Here is a 22,372-nt window from a genome sequence, read left to right on the forward strand (position 1 = left end):
CCTTTCCTCCCTGCTTCGCCAACCTCATCTCAGCTACTTTACAACCCATTCCTTCCGCTATAGTCGACCATACAGAGGAGGGTTCTTTCGACTAAAAAAAGGGGGAAAGAAAATGTGCATATAAAAAAATAAAACTTTCTATAGTAGTAGGGAAGGTGGAGGGAGAGAAGGGTAAAAAAAAGAACCGGGGGGGGGTTACACTGTCATAAAAAAGACGAACCAACAGGGGTAGGGGTGAGGGGGTGGGGTGGGGGTTATGCCGTGTTTGGTGCCTTATTGCCAGGCGGGGAGGGGGAGGAGGGAGGGGAGGGGGGTTGGCTTTAGGAAAATCGAGAGCTGGCCGAAGAAACCCGAGTCTGGCTTGTTGTTGATAATGATGATGATGATGATGATGATGATGATGATGATGATGATGATGGTGATGATGATGATGATGATGATAATAACAAAAACAGAGAAGAAAGATGTTTACCACTATCCCCCTAAAAAATATTGGTATGGCTAATACTAACGTTATTCCATCCTATATCAAAATATATCAAAATTAATATATCCCAATATTTCAAACTTCTTCTATATACATCCATCAACCATTGTGCCCGGGACCTTAGACATACAATAAAAAAAAACATTAATAAAAAGATCAACGTGCACACAACCACACACACACACACACATACACACACACACACACACACACACACACACACACACACACACACACACACACACACACACACACATACACAAACACACACACAAACACACACGTACACACACGCCCACGTACAAACACATACAGACACACGTACACACAACCACACACACACACACACACACACACACACACACACACACACACACACACACACACACACACACGCACACACACACACACTACGATGAAATACTAATAACAAGAATTTCTCTTGAAGCAGCATGGCGGGCGGACGGAACCGGTCGCCTCAGGGTCAAGGGATTAAGCTAAAGTCAGGGAGGTACTTGAAGATGGAGGGAAAGGAAGGAGGGAAACGAAGGAGGGAGGGACAGAGGGGGTTGAGGGTGAGGATAAGAGGGAGGGTGGGAAGGAAAATGAGGAGGTGGAGGATGAGGAGGAGAAGGGTGAGGAGATGTAGGAATAAGTAAGAAGAAGTGGAGATACAAGAAGAAGAAGAGAGGAAGAGAAAAAAAAAACGAAGAGGACTAGGAGGAGGAGGGAGGAAGAAAGGGAAGAGAAGGAGGAAGAGGAAGCAGCGAGGAAAGGGAGAAGGTGACAATGACTACAGGGGGTAAGGGTGTGCAGGGTCGAAACGCCACGGGAAAAGTAATGAGGGAAAAGTCATTCAACCTTACGAGACAGGAAACCGCAGAAATTCCGAATGAAAAACGCCGGATTAAAAAAAAAACGCGCATACTGTATTCTTCTTTACAAATGACTATCATAAAACTCTCATTCTTTAAGCCAGAACAACGTTCATTTCACTTTTGCAAAACGGAACTAAAGATCCAGTCAATATCACTATTGATTCAGTTAATATTCCTGTTGATACAAAACCTTCACAGCAATATCCTAAACCATCAAAAACAACACGTCTAAACAGCAACAAATCACAATTACCACAAGAACACCACCAACATCCATTCCACGCAACTAAATGAACCAAAACAGTAAATCTAATCTATAATTAGATACCATCATTATAGCGAACCCAAAAAAAGAAAGAAAAAAAACAGCCAACCGTCACTTTTGTGGTTTACTAATAGTATAATCAGCCCGACAAAGACGCCATACCGACGAAGCCCGAAGACCTGAGCCTCTGCAGCTGTGACCTGACGTACCTGAGGAACCGCGAAGAGACAAAAGATAAAGAATAAGAAATAAAAATATAATAAATAAAATATATATAGATTATAAATTAGTTTACATATGAAGATATAAGTAGAAAAAAAACACAAAAAGGTAAAAAAAAATATATATATACAAAATTAAACATAAAAAGTAAAAGTAAAAAATGAAGAAAAAAAAAACTAAACATAAAAAGCTAAACTTAAAATCAAAAGGATTTTACTTCTCGTCTTCTAGGGATGCGGAGTGGGACGCGACATTGGCAAAGCTCCTACAGCTGTTTTGCGGCAAGGAGGTTTTGCGAAGAAATTATAGCATTATCCCCAGGCACTGAGATTTTCTCTCTCTCTCTCTCTCTCTCTCTCTCTCTCTCTCTCTCTCTCTTTCTCTTTCTCTTTCTCTTTCTCTTTCTCTTTCTCTTTCTCTTTCTCTCTTTCTTTCTCTCTCTTTCTCTCTCTTTCTCTATCTCTCTCTCTCTCTCTCTCTCTCTCCCTCTCTCTCTCTCGCCCCTTCCATCTCTCTCTCTTCTTACTCTCTCTCTCATCCTCTCTCTCTCTCTCTCTCTCCTCTCTCTCTCTCTCTCTCTCTCTCTCTCTCTCTCTCTCTCTCTCTCTCCTCCCCTCCTCTCTCTCTCTATCTATCTATCTATCTTTCTCTTTCTCTTTCTCTCTCTCTCTCTCTCTCTCTCTCTCTCTCTCTCTCTCTCTCTCTCTCTCTCTCTCTCTTTCTCTTTCTCTTTCTCTCTTTCTTTCTCTCTCTTTCTTTCTTTCTCTTTCTCTTTCTCTCCCTCTCTTTCTCTCTCTCTCTCTCTCTCTCTCTCTCTCTCTCTCTCTCTCTCTCTCTCTCTCTCTCCGTCTCCCTCTCTCTCTCTCTCTCTCTCTCTCTCTCTCTCTCTCTCTCTCTCTCTCTCTCTCTCTCTCTCTCTCTCTCTCTCTCTCTCTCTCTCTCTCTCTCTCTCTCTCTCTCTCTCCCTCCCTCCCTCCCTCTCTCTCTCTATCTATCTATCTATCTTTCTCTTTCTCTCTCTTTCTTTCTTTCTCTTTCTCTTTCTCTTTCTCTCTCTCTCTCCCTCTCTCTCTCTCCTTCCCTCTCTCCTTCTCTCTCTCCTACTCTCTCTCCTTCTCTCTTTCCTTCTCCCTTTCCTTCTCCCTCTCCCTCTCTCTCTCCACCTTCCCCCTCTCCCCTCCCTCTTCCTCTTCCTCTTCCTCTTCCTCTTCCTCTCCCTCTCCTCCCTCTCCTTCTCCCTCTCCCTCTCATTCTTCCTCTCCTTCTCCCTCTCCCTCTCCCTCCCCCTCCCTCACCCTCTTACTCTCCCTCCCCTCCCCTTCTTTCTCCCCCTCCTTCATCCTCTTCCTTTCCCTCTCTCATTCCCCCCACAAACGTATTCATCTCTCCCTCTCCAATCAACCTGTCTACCATTCTCAGAAAGGGAAATATAAGGAATGCACAAAAGGCTAAGAATGCGGAGAATACGCAAAGGAAAATACCTCCATGATACATAACATGACAGGACTAATAAATATGGTGAAGAGGCAACAACAAAAAAAAAGGTAGAGGGAAAAGTATGCCTGCCTGAGGGTAGAGTGGCAAGGTAGGTAGGTATCTGCCGAGTCGGGGTAGAAGTGGACTCGGCTCAGAGAGAGAGATGCCTCTTGAATCAAATTTCTCTTATTATATACGAGATTTTCGCCCAAAACGATCTCTGTTTAATATTCCAACACCTCATTGTTTACTGTGCCACAAATTCAACACAGAGGCTTTAATCGCCCTCTTGAAATGCAATTGCACAAAGTCCCTGGTACGTTCGGAAAGATAGAAAGGGGAGGGAGGGAGAGAGAGAGAGAGAGAGAGAGAGAGAGAGAGAGAGAGAGAGAGAGAGAGAGAGAGAGAGAGAGAGAGAGAGAGAGAGAGAGAGAGAGAGAGAGAGAGAGAGAGAGAGAGAGAGGAGAAAGCAGGAGGAGGAGGAGAAAAAGAAGGATCAGGAGTAGAATGAGCAAAAACAAAAGGAGGAAGAAGAGTACGATAAAGAGGAGGAGGAGGAGTAGAAAGAGAAGGAGTAGGTGGAGAGAGATGACTAGGTGGAGGAACAGTAACAGAAGAAAGAAGAAGAAAAGGAAAAAGAGACGAAAAAAGAAGACAAGACTGCACCAGTACCAAGATATTACCAAGCCTCACAAATGAAGACAGCTACAACTTCAGAAGGGGAAGATAATGCCCTCGGGTGCCGCGAGAGGGCGTCAGCTTCCCCAGTCCCAGGGGTGGTGTTATCATCGAGATAACAGCCAACCAGGAGCTATCATTACGATAAGAATAATTAATATGGCCAGGGTCACAACCTGCGAATTAATGCCATGAAATACGTCAACTAAACCGTGGCAAATGGTAGATATGATCTAATTACCAGAGGCAATTACGATCTTAATTTGTTAATACACGTCCTATATACTATGGGTTTAATTACATTTCAGCTAATGATAATAAAGTAAAAAATTAAGTCATACACACGATAATAACCACTATGGTAGCTTAATGACTGTTGGTTGCTGTGTTTGTGAGTGAGTTAGTGAGTGAGTGAACAAGCGAGTGAGAGTGTGAGTAAATACGTGAGTGAGAGTAAGTGAGTAAGTGGGAGAGTAAGTGAGTAACTAACCAAGTAAACAAAAAAGTGAGTGAGTGAGTGTATAAGCGAGTGAGAGTGTGAGTAAATACGTGAGTGAGAGTAAGTGAGTGAATAAGTGGGAGAGTAAGTAAGTGACTAACTAACCCACTAAACAAAAAAGTAAGTAAGAGAGTGAGTAAGTATGTGCGTGTGTGTGTGAGAGAGGCTGCGGTCACTTCCAGCTACACACACGCAACAGAAGGGTGTTCCCAACCCGCCTCAACCATGTTAAATCTGGCACTTCTTATGGGTTCACATGCTGAATAATATGGACATGTGTTCCTCTAGCGGGGATGCGGCAAATAACCCTTGTAAAAGGGTGTAAGGGACGGGGAGAAAGAATGAGAGAGAGAGAGGTGAGGAAGGGCGGATAGGCCTATGCGAGGAAAGAATGAGAAAGAGAAGAGGGTGAGGAATGAGAGGGCAAATTGAAGAAATGTTTCTTTCTTTGTTTTCCTGTTTCTATTTTTTATGTATGTATGTATATGTATATATATATATATATATATATATATACATATATATATATATATACATTTTAATACACACGCACACACACAACACACAACACACACACACACCCACACAACACACACACACACACAATATATATATTATATATATATATATATATATATATATATAATATATATATATATTATATATATATATATATATATTATAATATATATATAATATATATTATATTATTATATATTAGAGTGTGTGTGTGTGTGTGTGTGTGTGTGTGTGTGTGTGTGTGTGTGTGTGTGTGTGTGTGTGTGTGTGTGTGTGTGTGTGTGTATGCGTGTGTGCATGTATATATGTATCTACGTATCGATGTACTCTCTCACTCATTCAGTCATTCACTATCTTTCTCTTTCCCTACCTCCTTTTCTCCCTCCCTCCCTCCCTCATTTCCCCTCCTTCCCTTCACCTTAGCCATAACCTAACAGACATACCGACACACAGAGACACACAAAACAGACACACCGACAAATAGACACGTTATGTTGGAATGCTGCATGTTCAAAGGCACCCCCATGTCAGCACGATCTACATCACAACATAGGTTGAATCCTGATCACTAGTCCCAACATAACATTTTCCTCGTCTTCCTTCCTATATATCTACGTTAAAAAATATAAAAAATCAAAGTAAAAATAAATAAAAAAATAAAAAAAGAAACCATAAAATAAAAAAATTGAAAAATAAATAAACTAAAAATAAAAACTAAATCACGAGTTAAATATAAACCACACATTAAGAACGCACAATCGACCACTCGCGCCTGGCATGTTAATCAGTACTCTTAATCCGCATGTTGATCACAATGTTAAAAGTAAATCAGAATGCATGGCGACGCACCAGACGAACATTATGGGACTCGATGTGGAGAGACTGCTTGAGGACTAGGTGGAGGTGGAGGAGGAGGTGGAGAAGACGCAGAAGAAGAAGAAGAAGAAAAAAAAGAAGAAGAAGAAGAAAAAGAAGAAGATGAAGATGAAGAAGAAGAAAAGAAGAAGAAGGAGAAAAGAAGAAGATGAAGAAGAAGAAGTTGGAAAAAATAATAATAGGAAGAAGAAATGGATGTAGTATAACATTAAAGAAATGAAGTAGAAGAAGAAGAATTTGAAAAAGAAGAAAGAGAAAAAGAAGAATAATTTGAAAAAGAAGAAAGAGGAAAAGAAGGCAGAAGAGGGGAGGACGCGAAGAAAAGGAAGAAATGACAGGAAATGAAAAGAAAAGAAAACGAAGAAGCTAAAAGGGACAAAAAAATAGAAAGAAAGAGGAAAGCTGAGGGGGAGGGGGGAGGAGGCAGAGAAAGAGGGAGGGCGGAGAAAGGCAGAAAGAGAGAGGGAGGGCGGGGGGAGGCACAGAGAGAGAGAGAGAGAGGGCGGGGTAGATCATATGTCCAAGGGGGAGAAACGCCCTGTATCTTACGACATGAGGGACACACAACAACAAATACAGTTTGGCAATAAACCGATCATTCTTTCTTGTGTGAATGAGTCTCCTTCCTTTATTCATGTTTTTTCATAAGCCTCTTCAATATGACCCACGAGAGCTTATCCTTCCGTATTTCATGGCGAGAGATATGACCCCCCCCCTCCCTCACTATAGGCTCCCACCCCCACTCTTATGTCCACCCCCTATTGAACCCCCCTCCCACCTCCCCTATCCCCACCCCCGTCCCCATCTCCGGTATCGTGATTATTCAAGATGAAAAAGCGCCGCCGATCTAGCCCCATACCCCTCCTCTCCCCCCTTCCCCCCTTCCCTCCTTCCCCGACACCCATCCCCGCCGATCTAGCCCCCATGCCCCCCCCCCTCTCGCCCTCTTCCCTCCTTCCCCCGACACCCATCCTCGCCCCCCCTCCACCCCCCACCCCATCGTCAAACCCCACCCAAGGGAGAAGTCTGACGGTCCTCGTCGACACCCATGCCCGTTTCCACCCTCTGGCCTCGTTATTGTCGTGGTCAGCACGCCTGGCATTCTCCCCCACCCCCCTACCCCCCACCCCCACTCCCTATCAGCCCCTGTGCCTTCACCCTGCGGCGACACCCACCCTCACTCTCACCCTCACCCGCCCACTCCATCACCCTCCTACCCACAACAATACCATGTGACGTCGTCTCCTCCCCCTCTTTCTCTCCCCTCCCCCCTCTTCCACCCTCGATCCATACCGTTTGAATTCAACGATTCCTTACCAAGTTACCAAGTTAATTCCGAAATGCACGACCAAGTTGATGGTGGACCTTCTTTCACGAGTCTCTTGCCTCAGCACAGTGGCGCCGTGACCCTCATCTGACCTCCAGTGACCCTCATCTGACCTCTAGTTACACCAACGACCTCCCGAAAAAGCACTGAGAAAGCAAGCAAGGCACCGACAAGAAGCCGTCTGTCACAATAACATCGGCCGGTCGCTTCTCCTGTCGATCACATCAAATGCAACCTCTGTTGTGGCGCTCTGATTGGCCCCCCCCTCCCCCCCCCCTATCACCCTATACCCCCTATCTATTCCCCCCTCCCCCCCCCCCTACCCCCCATTAACTATCCCTATCCCTATGACTCTCGACTAATCAGTTGGTTAGGAACACAAATACGGAGGCAAATTCCAGAACACACATGCATGTACACACAGATACACACACACACACACACACAAACACAAACACAGACACACACACACACACACACACACACACACACACACACACACACACACACATACACACAGACAGACACACACACACACACACACACACACATACATAGACACACACACACACACAAACACAAACACACACACACACAACACACACACACACACACACACAGACACAAACACACACACACACAAACACAAACACACACACACACATACACACGCCCAAGTATTCGAGTACATCCAACATATTCAACGACAAACACGAAACACAGCACGCCGTCAATATTACCCGCTTGGGGCGAGCCAGAAATTCATTAAAAAAAAACGCAGCAATATCAAACAACGCTTATTCACCCAAGTATTGAGTAACTGTCTTTTTTTTTCCTGTTTTTTTTTTTTTCCTAGTGTTCGCTTTAGGGGATTGCTGACATCGACACCCAGAGACCTTTGCAACAGCGTCGCTTGTCAATACGGCTCTCCTGGAATTTCTTGGTAGTTGTTTCCAATTATGTTTACCTAGCTTCTCTTCTGTATAATTATGCTATTTTGGTACGGTGTCTATTTTTTTCAACTTCTATTCTGATATGTCATTATTATTTTTGTTTTTTGTTTTCTCATATCTTCTTATATTATCTTTTAATTTCCACTTCATACTTTTTTCATTTCCTTTCCTCTCCACTCCGATCCTCTCCCCTCCTCCTTCTCTTCCTCTCCTGCTTCTCTCCTTCACCCTCCTCCCCCTCCCCAATCTTCCGTCCACCCCCTCCCCTCCTTCCCCCCACCTCCTACCCCCTCCCCCCTCCGATCTTAAGCAGCTGTCGGCGGGAAGTCAGTGGCAGCGCCCCCCCTCTCCCCTCTCCCTCACCCCCACCCCCACCTACCAACCCACCCATGACAAGGCGGCACTCGAGGCACGTGACCTGTCCTGATCCCTTATACTTCCCTCTGTTCCCCGCTGTGGCGACACGGATAAGGAGGGCAAGGAGAGAGAGACCAATGAGGGAAAGAGGGAGGAAGAGAAGGGATGGGAATGGGTGAGAGAGTGTAACTGTGGGAAAAGGATGATTACATACAATCCGATAAGAAAACACTCAACCCCCCCCCCCCCAAATCTCCGACGCCCCAACTAACGCCCCCCCCCCCCCGCCCCTCCCGAAAATTGAGATGCCAAGAGAAGGTCGTCATTTCCCCGTCTCTTCTGACGCAGCGAATCCAAAAAAAAGGGAGGGAGGGGGGAATAAGGGGGGAGGGGGAGTAGGCGGCGCTGAATGGGCACAATACTGGCACGGCGTCAGGTAGCGCATACGGGGCCGCCAATCAGCGTGCGGACGCCATAACCTGAATGGCAATAAACCGCCGAGCTTCTGATTGAATATTGCCGACACTCAACACGAATAAAACGCCCGTGTCGCTGCCTGCGTTTAATGGCACTTGATGGCGTATGTGCTGTTCGTTGTTGCTTAATTGTGTGTGTACGTCCGCTATCATATTGCTCTTGATGGAGTTTATTGCACGTTTCATTAGTTGATGCAATTACGCATACTTTAGCGCGGGCTCGGGATGTGCGCGTTAAAAAGGGGAGGTATGTCGGGTCGTGTTTTCTCCCTGTCTGCTGTTCTCTCGTTATCTGTTTCTTTTTTCTCTCTCTCTTTCTCTTTGTAAGTCTCCTCTTTATTTTACTTTTCTTTCTCTTTTCTTACCTTAGGTGTGTGCCTCTCTTCCTTCCTTTGTCTCTATCAGTCTGTCGGTCTCACTGTTTCTCTCTCCCTCTCTCGCGAGCAATTATCCAGTAGAATAAACTAATTTATGTTATGAAAAGAAACCGACATGTTTATCAAGAGCTCTAGTTCAGCAGCCAGGGGTGATTTCCGCACGCCCAAGCGGTTTCCTCAACAAACAACCAAATGTCTCGCTCCCCCAAATCTCGCCCTATCCACCCTCCCTAACCCCCCTCGCCCTTCTACCTTTTCCCCTCTTCGATTCCTCCTTCTCTCCCTTCCCCTCTTCTCTCCCTCCCTCATCCCTCCCCTCGTCGACAAGTCTACGGTCGAGCGCGCCCTTCTGTAGCGCCTCCCTTCGCATTACGAATCGACTAAGACCCGGCGAAAATCTGACGAAAATCAATAGGTATTTATTTCCCGAATATTTCCATCCCCTCTCACCCTTACCCCCCTGAGGGAAGTCTAAGGATTGAGGAGAGAGGGGAGGGAGGGAGGGGACAAAAGGGTGGATGGGGGAAGGGGAGGGGGTAGAGGAAGCACACCCTGCGACAACTCTAGTGTGTCTTGTTTGTTCGGCAAACATCTCACACTGTGACTTCTTTGTCGGTGTCTCCCCCTGATTTCCTTATTGCCATCTGCGTCCCCGATCATGTTCATGGCGTATTGTAGAGGCTCTTTTTTTCTCTCTTTCTCTTCCCTTTTCTCTCCTTTTGTCTCCTCCCCTCCATGCGGCTCTCACCAGCAAATAAAGGATCTCAAGTCGGCACGAATAAAAAATATATATATTCTCCATTCCCGCAATATCCTTAATACAGTGTCTTTCCAACGGCACTACGATTCCCTCTACAATGCCAGAGAGACTGATATTGTTTCACCCCTTCAGGTTAGATAATTGCATCGTATTTATTCGATCTTTCTAATCTGCACTCTTCCACGACCTTCCTGCTTTCATGAAAATGATCTAATGGCAATAAATAATGAGAAAAAAATGAGAATCATAGGACTTTAAGTAAAAACATGACTAGTATTTCCATCCCTACTCTTCCTCCGCTTCATAATTCTTGCAAACCCAAATTCAAATTTGCATCCAAGCTCCGTCCGACTCTTTATCCTCTGGCCTGCAACAGCAACACACCCGTTTTCTATGTTAATCCCCAACTAAGAAAACGCCGCAAATCCCAACCGGACGCGGCGGCGGCTCCTTAAGAAAGACACATGGCCAAGAGAACTCGACAACGGCAAGAATATAAACAAGTTTCTCGACTTCCTCCATCGCTTCTCCTTCCCGGAAGTAGATGCCTGGGTTAACCCTTGCTATTAAAAACTCGGAACAATTGGTTTGTTCGCTTCCCCTCCATTAATTTGATCCTAAATCCCGCTCGCCCCTCGCGATAAAGGCAGGAACATTACGCCATTGCGCATCCTCACTGAGGTCCCTTGGAGACTCCCCTCGCCATATCTGTCTCCCCTCTTCGTGTTGAATTCATCAGATAGTCACAGCCGACGCCATTCCCTCAGCCTCTCGTCGTAAACTCCTCCTGTTTAAGAGAACTTCGCTGATAGCAGCAAGGCCCTTGAATATGATAGGCCTATGCCCGCATCCTCCCTCGTCGCGTCCATCAGTCTCCATTAAACTTGCCACAATCCCCCCCCCCCCTGGCTAGAAACCCCGAACACAACATCCGGTAATGCGCGTTCATATATGCCATCTCTCTCGCTATGTCTGTGTCTGTCTCTGTCTCTGTCTCTGTCTCTTTCATTGTTACTGTCACTGTCACTGTCTCTGTCACTGCCTCTCTGTCTCTCTCTCTCTCTCTCTCTCTCTCTCTCTCTCTCTCTCTCTCTCTCTCTCTCTCTCTCTCTCTCTCTCTCTCTCTCTCTCTCTCCAGGCCGTAGAGGAAGGGTCAATCTACAAGCAATACCTCCATTCCATTTATCTTCCGCCATCATCTCGCGTCCCTCTCCATATCCTCTCAGCTCAAAGCCTCGGGCAATACACTTGCCTAAACCTTACGCTTTCCTCATGAGAGCATTTGCCTTATCTCACTCACGGCCCCATGCCACCCTGATCCAGCCTTGGAGCCCCTAGTCCCTAGTCTCTCGGCCCTCTCCCCTCCCCCCTCCCTTACATAATCTCCCCAAGGGTAGGGAGGGAAGTTCATAGGGTGGGGGGGATGGGGGAGTGAGAGAGTGACATCTCCCTCGTGTTGTTGTTGTGGCTCGGAACCCCAAGTGTGGCGGCGGCGCGGTCTCGGCAGCTGATTTGCGCTGATTTGTGCGTAGCTAATTATCCGCTGTTCTACTGTCATCAGAAGTATTTCCTTTGTTTTTTTAATAGCGTCTTTTAATTTCCTTATTTTTTTGGTAACTTGAATATTTAAAAAAAAGTTTCAAAGATGCGTGGATATTCATCCGCTGCCCTACTGTCAGCAGAAGTATATATCCCTTGTTTTTGTTTTTTAATTGATTTTCTTTTTGTTTGTTTGTTTCAAATATGCGTAGGTAATTATCCCTATTCTACTGTCATAATCTTGACTAAAATTGAAAAAAAATGTTTTAAAGAAATTGGTTAGCAATTCTCTTAGGGACGAGAAATGGTACGAGGAAGTGACAATATTGTGTTTGGGATTTTATACTCAACTGAAGAGTTGGAAGAGCTGTCCTTCATCCAGACTTTAATATAAAAAAGCTAAATCAGCAAGCTTGTGAACTTTGAGAAATTAACGAACCGAATTAAGTTACCTTCACTCAAAACTAAATCACACACACACACACACACAGACACACACAAACACACAGACACGATACACACGAATCGGAACAAGCAACGAAAGATCTCCCCCTGGGTAATGCATCAACCCCATCCCCTCCACCAACAAACACACAAGCAAATACAGACAAACACAAGAGCCTGCTAGTGTCACTGCATGCGGTCCTCCCTCCTCCATCACCATAACACTGGATTCCCACACTTGTAAATATTCCCAACACGCGCGTAACTTCCCTCACTCCCTCGCTGTCAACTCTCGGTAACGGAGGATGGGAGGAAGGGGGAGAGGGGGAGAGGGGTGGTGGTGGTCACGGTAGATGGAGAGGCTGCTCCCCCCCTGCTCCCACCCCACCCCATCCCATCCCACTTTCCCCTCTCTCTCCCCCTCCCCTCTCCCCCAACCGGGTTTGCTGCGGTCTGTGGTCTCAACATATTCCCTTCGCTGGCTTGCAGGTTCCATCTGGCCGTAGACCTCGCAGTTTCATATGATCGATAAATTTCTGTCGTTGTGTCGAATGAGATTCCATTTTCTTGTTTTAAAGTCTAGCAGTTCTCTAAAAGGAAAGCCCAATATGACTTTTCCTTTGACTTTTAATTACCCATTAAGATTCAATAACATGATTGATAAAACATTCAAATGAGCTGAAAAAAATTAATACAGACTTTGCTTTTTCTATAAAGAGAAAGCCCAATATGATTTATTTCCCTTGACTTTTAATTACCAATTAGGATTCATTGACATGATGAAAAAAAGTTAATACAGACTTTGTTTTTCCTATAAAAAGAAAGACCAATATGACTTTATTTCCTTTGACTTTTAATTACTCATCAAGATTCATTGACATGATTGATAAAACTTTCAAATGAGCTGAAAAAAGTTAATACAGACCTCGCTTTTTCTGACCTTACGCACAGTCCCCTAAGAAAAACAATGCCAGCAAGGTCTCACCACCGTCCCTCGACCGGACAGGTGCGGGTAGCTCATCCACACACACTTCCCTACACACCTGGATTCACATGTGGCTGGCTGGCTGACCTCTGACCGCCCATGACCTCGCGACACGCATGGGATAGTCACTGCATCTTGATAAAAGCTCTGTCTCTCCCTCTCTCTTTCTTTCTATATCTATATCTATATCTATATCTGTATCTGTATCTGTATCTCTCTCTCTCTCTCTCTCTCTCTCTCTCTCTCTCTCTCTCTCTCTCTCTCTCTCTCTCTCTCCTCTCCTCTCCTCCCCCCTCCCTCTCTCTCTCCTCTCCTCTCTCTCTCTCTCTCTCCTCTCCTCTCCTCCCCCCTCCCTCTCCCTCTCTCTCCTCTCCTCTCCCTCTCTCTCTCTCTCCTCTCCCCTCTCTCCCTCTCCCTCTCCCTCTCCCTCCTCTCACCCTCACCTCCCTCTCCCCTGCCTCCCTCTCTCCCCTCCCCCTCCCTCCCCTCTCCTCCTTCCCTCTCCCTCTCCTCCCCTCTCCCCTCCCTCCCCCTCTCCCCCCTCCCCCCCCCCTCCCTCCTCCCTCTCCCTCTCCCTCTCCCTCCCCCTCCCTCTCCCTCCCTCTCCCCCTCCTCCTCCCCCTCTCCCTCTCTCCCTCTCCCTCCCTCCCTCTCCCTCTCCCCCCCCCCCTCCCTCCTCTCCCTCCCCCTCCCTCTCCCTCTCCCCCTCCCTCCCTCTCCCTCCCCCCTCCCCCTCCCCCTCTCCCTCTCTCCTTCAAACGTTAAACAGAATCCCGCCGACAACCGAGCCATTCACAAAGATCCAAGTGCTAATACCACCATCAAAGTCCAAATCCTATTAAGTGAACGACCGCTGAACAAAACAAATGCACATCAAAAAATAAAGAGAAATGCATTTTCCGGAGAGTGACTCAGCGATGGCGGGCGTCCGAGGTCAGGCGGTCAGAACAGTCAGTCATCCAGCTTGTCAGCAGAGACTCAGTAGTGTCAGCCCCCTTGGAGACTCCCTCCAGACTGACTTTGGCTCAGTGCAATTTCCAATTCTATTTCTATTCGTAATAGGAGAAGGATTGACTGTCCTCCGAGTCCCCCCGAGTGACGCGTACGAAGGAAGGTACGAGATGATGACAACAAACTGGTCTTCTGGTACTGACTGGCCGGCCCGACGCGTCGCTTCAGGCAAGGTCACCACCCTCTACACGCACATCGCCTCACATATTCGAGCTTGGATTTATTTATCTATTTTTTTATTTATTTATTTATCTATGTGAGTGTGTGGTGTGTGTGGGGTGGGGGGTGAGGGGTGGGTGGGTGGGGGGGTTGTGTGTGTGTGTGTGTGTGTGTGTGTGTGTGTGTGTGTGTGTGTGTGTGTGTGTGTGTGTGTGTGTGTGTGTGTGTGTATGTGTGTGTGTGAGTGTGTGTGTGTGTGTTTGAATGTTACTGTTGTTCACGAGAAATAAGTAAAAATGTGAGAGAAAGATACTGAGAGAGAGAGAGAGAGAGAGAGAGAGAGAGAGAGAGAGAGAGAGAGAGAGAGAGAGAGAGAGAGAGAGAGAGAGAAAGAGACAGAGAGAAGAAAAGAGACAGAGAGAAGAAAAGAGACAGAGAGAGAAAGAGACAGAGAGAGAAAGAGACAGAGAAAAAGAAAGAGAGATAGAGAAGAAAAGAGACAAGAAAAGAAAAGAAAACGAGAAATCCAGATAAAAACAACCCATAGTCAATCACTCCAAGAGACCCACCCCTAAAACACCTATAACCAATTAGACTAACCCACAGACCAGCAACGCTACCCAGTCAGACAGAGAGGTTATATAACATTAAAAAAAAAAACAAGCTAGTACCAGCGAAGATTAATCACTAGGCCACAAGACCCGAGACCGAATTCAAGGTCAAACGGCCGTCGGTCTCGAAACACCTCGCGTGATGTAGGTCTATCGGCGGGTCTTCTCTTGAAACGTTGCCGGGGAAGCTATACTTAACTCCGATAATGTATTCAAATGGCACTCCGTTGCGATGGCACTACTATGCAATAATAGACTGTTGCAATGGCGGTCTGAAAACCTGTGCACTTGCAAACCTGAAGGCGGAAATGACAAGATTCACAGTCAATTAGTAGAGGGAAGGTGAAGGATAGGTTACTTTAAGTGTTACCGGAAGAAGAAAGAGGAGGAGGGGGGAGGAGGAAGGGGAGGAGGAGGGGGAGAGGAAGAGAGGGAGGGGGAGGGGGGGAGAGGGATAGGGGGAAGGAGGAGGAGGAGGGTGAGGAGGAAGGAAAGGGGGAGCGGGATTGAAAGGGGGGAGGAGGAGGAGGAGGGAAAGAGGAAGGAGGAGGAAGAAGAAGAGGAGGGAAAGGGGGGAGGAAGAGGAGGGAAAGGGGGGGGAAGAGGAGGAAGAGAAGGGCGAGGAAGAGAGGGAGGAGGAAGCAAGAGAAAGATGAGAAGGGGAAGAAAAACAGCAGAGGGGTGGAAACCGAAGAAATCGAGCAAGAGGAAGAGAAAGAGGAGATGATGATGGGAATGGAAGGAGGGAAAGGAAAGAAAAAAGGAGAGAGAAAAAAAAAGAGAAAAACTGAAAAAGGAAGAGACGTCTAGACAACCTCCTGGAACCCGAGGACCACAGACTGACCACCGATTTGAGAACTGAAGGAAAATGAGTCAAAAACCCTCAAGGACAGGCTAGGACACTCATAGGAGGAAGAAGGAGCTAATAAAGAAATTTAAAAAAGGGAATAAATAACAAAACAAGTGGAAATAAAAAAGGGGGGGCAGGGGAAACTAAAGAAAACCAAGAGAAGAAAAGGAAAGAAAAGAAAAACATACATATATAAAAACAAAATCGTCTGAGAAAAATAAACTCACGCGAACGCCACCTTTGGGGCATTCAGGTTAGATAACCACACTAGCATAACCTTCTCTCAACCTACCGAAGGCTACGACCGAAGCCCCAACCCCCTTCTTCTCCTTACCACCCCCCGAACCCCGCCACCCCTTCCTAGCCCCCCCCTTCTCCCCTTAACCCCCCCAACCCCGCCACCCCTCCCCCTTCCCCCCCCCAACCCCGCCACCCCTCCCCCTTCCCCCCCAACCCCGCCACCCCTTCCTGACATCCCCCCTCCCCCTTCCCCTCCCCTTCCACCTCGCTCTTGAACCTCGTGTTAGTGTGTAAGTAATTCAGACCGACCGCAACAATGCAGGTTGTGTCCTTCCCGAAAGACCAAAATGCGGTAAGGTTCACGGACGGACAAAAATGCCCTTCGCTGGAAAGAAACAACACGAGTTTCTAAATGATAAATAATAACAATAACAAAATGAATAAATGAGAGAGAGAGAGAGAGAGAGAGAGAGAGAGAGATTGAGTGAGTCAGGGAGTGAGATATAGATGGATGGATAGATAGATAGATAAACAGATAGATAGATAAATAGAAAGAGAGAGCGAGAGAGAGATTAAGTGTCAGTCAGTGAGAAATAAATGGATAGACAGATAGATAGATAGTTAGATAGACAGAGAGAAATAGAGAGAGAGAGAGAGAGAGAGAGAGAGAGAGAGAGAGAGAGAGAGAGAGAGAGAGAGAGAGAGAGAGAGAGAGAGAGAGAGAGAGAGAGAGAGAGAGAGAGAGAGAGAAAGAAAAAGAAAGTAATAAAATAAAATAAAAAATTGAGATCAGGCCTAAGTAAATATATCTTTCCTCCCTAAAAGAGGAAGAATGTTCAGTCATGAGAGCCATTCCTTCTCATTCTCACAATTTACGTTAAAATAAAATCGTAATTCACAAGGAAAATCGCCCTCTTAGGGGACCAAACTGTGAGAATCTAAAGTGTTTTTCACGTGTTGTTGGCAAGAAAGCATCATTGGGCTGGAGTCCCTTCGTATCAAGTGAAAATAACAGTAATTATCCGAGACAAAGGCAAATTATCACGCCCATTAAAAGGGTTACACGGGATGTCACTTTTGTCCCTTTTTCTTTGTAGCTAAAAAAAAGAGAGAGAGATACAATTGGATTCAGAGGAAGTAATAAATGCCGTTAATTCTTTGGACACGCATCAATACATCTTTCGTAGGAAGGCACGAACACAACGCACTATTGTCGCTCTCTCTGGTACAAAGACATACTGCTCATAAATAATAGTATAACGCATTAAATATCAAAAGAGGAATTATCGTTATGGCGCCCACGATGAGCAAAGGAGAATGACTCGCACGCGCGCTTTCACTCTCTCTCTTATTTCTCTCCCTCCTCCATTACGCACACAATGCAGGCAACTGCGGAAGTAAAATATCGCGCCCTTAAGCATATCAAAATAAAGTCATGGCATAACATTTCATCACAATAGCGAAATTTCGCTAATTTATTCAACACAAATGAAGCCAAATTACAATGTCACGCCTCACCAGGACAACAAAAACATTGCCCCCTCGATGGCAACAGTGATCGGAACATGTGCACCGCCAGCTGACTGACTCGTAAATAACGACCCAAACCCATGATGTGACTGAAGCTCAAAGGGGATCTATAATGATCGTAATTTCCATGACAATACCGGAGTCTGGGTCTTGTGTCTGTCACGGATGAACCTACACTCCCATGGCACCCGAGTAAGGTGTCACTGCGGATCAGGTTGAGCTCGTAAGCTGTGTTTCGTTATGATCTATTTCGTTCTGTAATGGCACATATATACATACAGTGAGCGAAAAAGTGTGGGAGAGAAGTGGGATGGTTGGATGGATGGATGGATGGATGGATGGATGGATGGAAGGGATAGTGAAAGAAAGAGTGAAGGAGGGAGGGAGGAGGGGAGAGAGAGAGAGAGAGAGAGAGAGAGAGAGAGAGAGAGAGAGAGAGAGAGAGAGAGAGAGAGAGAGAGAGAGAGAAAGAGAGAGAGAGAAAGAGAAGAAAGCCAAAGAGAAAGAGAGACAGAGAGAAAGAGAAAAGAAAACCAAAGAGAAAGACAGACAGAAAGAAAAATCCAAAGAAAAAAAAGAGAGATGGGGGGATACACACAACAAGAAAAAAACAGAAAAATAGAGCACGAGACAAGCACAGTCACACTCACAAGAAACTCACCAACGGGCCCAAAAGCGCCACGCATTCCCGGATGTCACATAAGTCACCAATTTGCCTCGCTCCTTCCACCAGTCAACCAGTCCACAAGTCCACCAATCCACCAGTCCAAACCTTCCACCCCCCCCCCCCCAACCAGTCAAATAACGCGCAATCCACTCTTCAACTGGATAACTCTCGCTGACCAACAAAAACAAATGTGGTCGCCCTAGAAAAGTGCAGTGTGCTCGTAGTCCGCCATGTTTGAGCGTCCGGTGGAATGACTTTAACGGTCGGGTGAAAAAAAAATATTACGCTCGATTTCCATTTTGATATTTCACAACGGGTGGAAATGTGGTTTATTTCTTGATATTCTGACGGTTATAATGTTCAAAAGGTAATAAACAGTAATGAGATATGAGATGAAATATATGAATTATAGAATTGACTTCTCTATAACAATAATAATAATAATAATAATAATAAAAATATGGATAATAATAAAATTAATAAAAACATGGATAATAATAATAATAATATTGATAGTGATGATTAAAACACAAATAATGAATTAATAATATGGATAATAATCAGAATATTGAAAATAGTAACAATAATAATATTGATAGTGATCATTAAAACACAAATAAAAATAATAATATAGATAATAATAACAATATTGAAAATGGTAACAATAATTACAATATTCTTCAATGATAGTAAAATAATAATGGTAATATCAACAATAATAATAATTATTATTATCATTATTATTAGTATAACAATAATAATAATAAGAAGAAGAAGAACAGAACAATAATGCTAACAACAATAATAACAAGTAAATCAACAGAAAAAGAAAAGCAAGAATATTATTCACAATTGACTTTCCTTTCGCTTCAACGGAACCCTTCACTGTTGCCAAAAGCAGTATGGCAACAGTGAAGGGTTCTGAAGCTGAGAACTTCAATGACTAAAGACGAGACGGTAACTTATACCTTTCTTCCTTAATCAGTTAGTCTGACAGACTAACTGCCCCCCCCCCCCCCCACCTTTCCTCCACCTGTCCATACCCCTCTCCCTCCCTACCTCACTCTCTTTTTCTCTCACTCTCTCCCTCCATCTCTCTCTCTCTCTCTCTCTCTCTCTCTCTCTCTCTCTCTCTCTCTCTCTCTCTCTCTCTCTCTCTCTCTCTCTCTTCACAAATAGCACCCTATGGTTACCAAACGGTATAACCAATTGATTAATTACTTAATAAATGCAATACATTTGGTTTAAACATCAGCATGTAAGCGAGTGTTGCATGGATCATACAACTACACGCAACCAATTCAGATATTGATCTTGCAATACGATATTCTTGAATGAATATAAGTGACAGATTAAATCAAGCCATGAGAGCTCATGTAAAAAAAATCGAAAGTTTTATGGACAGCACAAACTATGTTGTATGCTGTGTATCTGTTTATTAGCATTTTTTGCTGCATTTGTACATGCAACCATGGTAACAAAAAGAAATGTTGCTGTGCAGCTTTGATCAATCGCCTTGGCATCATTTCCTTTCAATATGACATATACAAAAACTATTTATAATAAAAAAAAACTTAAATCAGTATTTTCATTAAAAAAAATCTTGCTTACATTCCTATCTGAACACGTGATCAAATCTCGTTGACAATTACATCTTGAGAATCATTTGACTAAATCTGTTGCGTCATGAAGGGAAAGCACGTAGGCAGTTAGCATTGCCTTATAATCCAATTGAACAAATCCCCTGTGGACATTTATAGATCCAGCTCCCAAGTCCAAACCTTGACCTTGGGGGAAGCAAGCGTAAAGTGAACAGCTTATCATCCACTTGTTCAAATATTTGTAACATTTCAACTCCGTCAGCCATTCACCTCCCGTGCCATACAGGCGCGGGTGTTCTCTTCCTTCCAGCTTCGAAGTTTGTGGTTTATGTTACCGAGATGTAACTGCCCTTTTGCCTAAAGAAACATTAAATGATAATCAGTTGCTAAAAAGCAGGCCAATCATTAATGCAGCATTGTTGTTGTTGTTGTTATTGTTATTATTATTATTATTATTATTATTATTATATATATATATATATATATATATATATATATATATATATATATATATATATGCATGTATATATACATATATAATGAAGATATATATTTATATATATACATATATATATAAATATATATATATATATATACATATATATATATATATACATGTATGTGTGTATGTATGTATATATACATATATAATGAATATATATATATATATATATATATATATATATATACATACATATATATATATATAAATATATATATGTATGTATATATACATATATAATATATATATATATAATATATATATATATATATATATATATATATATATATATATATAAAGTTCTGTTATCAATTCGCACGTAACCACCGATAATCATCTCGAAGGAAAATGCAATGTGTCTTCTGGTTCATTGATAAGGCCGTCAGCTGTTCAGTAAACAAAAGGCCCAGTCATAGGCTATCGTGTTTTGCTTAATTCAATCCTTTTACTATCAATACTACTAGCGGCCCCGTGCTGTTATGCAATTAGCCACGTTGCTGAGTGACACTGTCAACACCGACCTGGGTCATCCAGAGGCTGCACGAAGTCGTCGTCATCATGGCCATTGCTGGCCCCCGCATCCTCCTCCTCCGTCATCTCTCAGACCATGTGACAACACTAGCACTTTTTAATCATATCTACGCTCTTTCACTTAGCGTGTACATTCTGTACAATTCACTGATAAACATGTGCCACTAGAATACTCAGGACACATCCAAGTCACTCGAGAAACACACTGTAAACATGTAGTAGTGAAGCAATCACCGCGGAGCAGGGCGACAGGGTCCCTCCCCTACACACTTCAGCCAAACACTGAGGTCGAGGAGGCAGGGAGACGGGGAGGGGCGAAGGGGTCGCCCGTAACAGCTCCGACGGAATCATTGCTAAAGGCCGCCATAATAAACACAGAGTTTCGGCATCGCTCGTTTGCGGAAGCTTCGTTGGCGATCTTGCTTTTGATGCTTTAGGTTCAGCATTTGCGTTTGCATGGTATGATGAAATGAAGGCGACTGAATAAGGTCATGATACTATACAGGAGAATATTAATCGAATATTTCTACCGTGATCTGCGGACGCTAAGGAGCCCTTTTCTAGAATGCAAAAAAAAATATATATACACTGTATTTATGCCAATGTGTTGTCCCATATCCTCAAACAACAACCTTACGCGAACCCCCATTTCAAAAGGAGAAAGTAAACCTTCCACTGTCCATCCTCCCTCCAAGTACCATTCAGCAGGAGGGTCACCAATTTACCCCTTCAAAAAGCCTCCCAAAATCCTCGCGGTAACCAAAGTATTTCCTCCGGATTCGCAATAGACAAAGGCAGGAATACCCTCTTCCCAAAAGCTTCACAAGAAAGCGGCCGAGCGAGAGGCCCCTTTGTGCACACCTCCAGAACTGCCCGGGATTGAATAGTCCTGTGAGATCAGCTTACATAGGAATGAGAGAGCAAAGGCGGGGCGGGGCGGGGCGGGGCGGGGAGGGGGGAGGGAGGGTGAGGGCGCCCGGGGCAGGGTGGCGGGGAGTGAGCGCTACTTGGTTCTGCTCGTGGCGTTTCCTTAGCAAAGCTGTCCCTGCTGGTCTCACGCTGCGATTGGGTCACTTTTCTCCTGGCACTGTTGGATTTACCCTCGCGCGCATACAGTAGATACATATACTTTTTTTAATCTGAATTATTCTCTTCACGCAAAAAATGTAGTACCTGGCATCTGCACTATCCTTCTTCCCTTGAATTCTTTAAGGTATAACTAATAAACAAGTAAACATATATGTCCGACTTGCACGTAACCGTAAACAAAAGTATACACAATAACGTGCGCAGACCCACATAGACACGTATACAATTCCTTGTCGTATTACTCTATTCTACTAAGAACACGGATTTATGGACCATCCCCAGGTCATCACAAAAGTATTTACCCGCGTAAATATAGCACAAACAGCCTTGATATCTCCCGCCACCCTCAGATCTTAACGCCACCTCTCTGTCGCTCACTGCATACCAAGCATCTACTTAGAGTGTTTAGTATGAGGGCGAGGAAGACCTGCATCTCACACTTGTTCCGAGTTGAACTGCACTT

The sequence above is a fragment of the Penaeus japonicus genome, unplaced genomic scaffold (assembly GCF_977035675.1).
Source record: "Penaeus japonicus unplaced genomic scaffold, GWHDUDI00000001_assembly GWHDUDI00000022, whole genome shotgun sequence".
In the NCBI taxonomy this organism is placed as follows: Eukaryota; Metazoa; Arthropoda; class Malacostraca; order Decapoda; family Penaeidae; genus Penaeus; species Penaeus japonicus.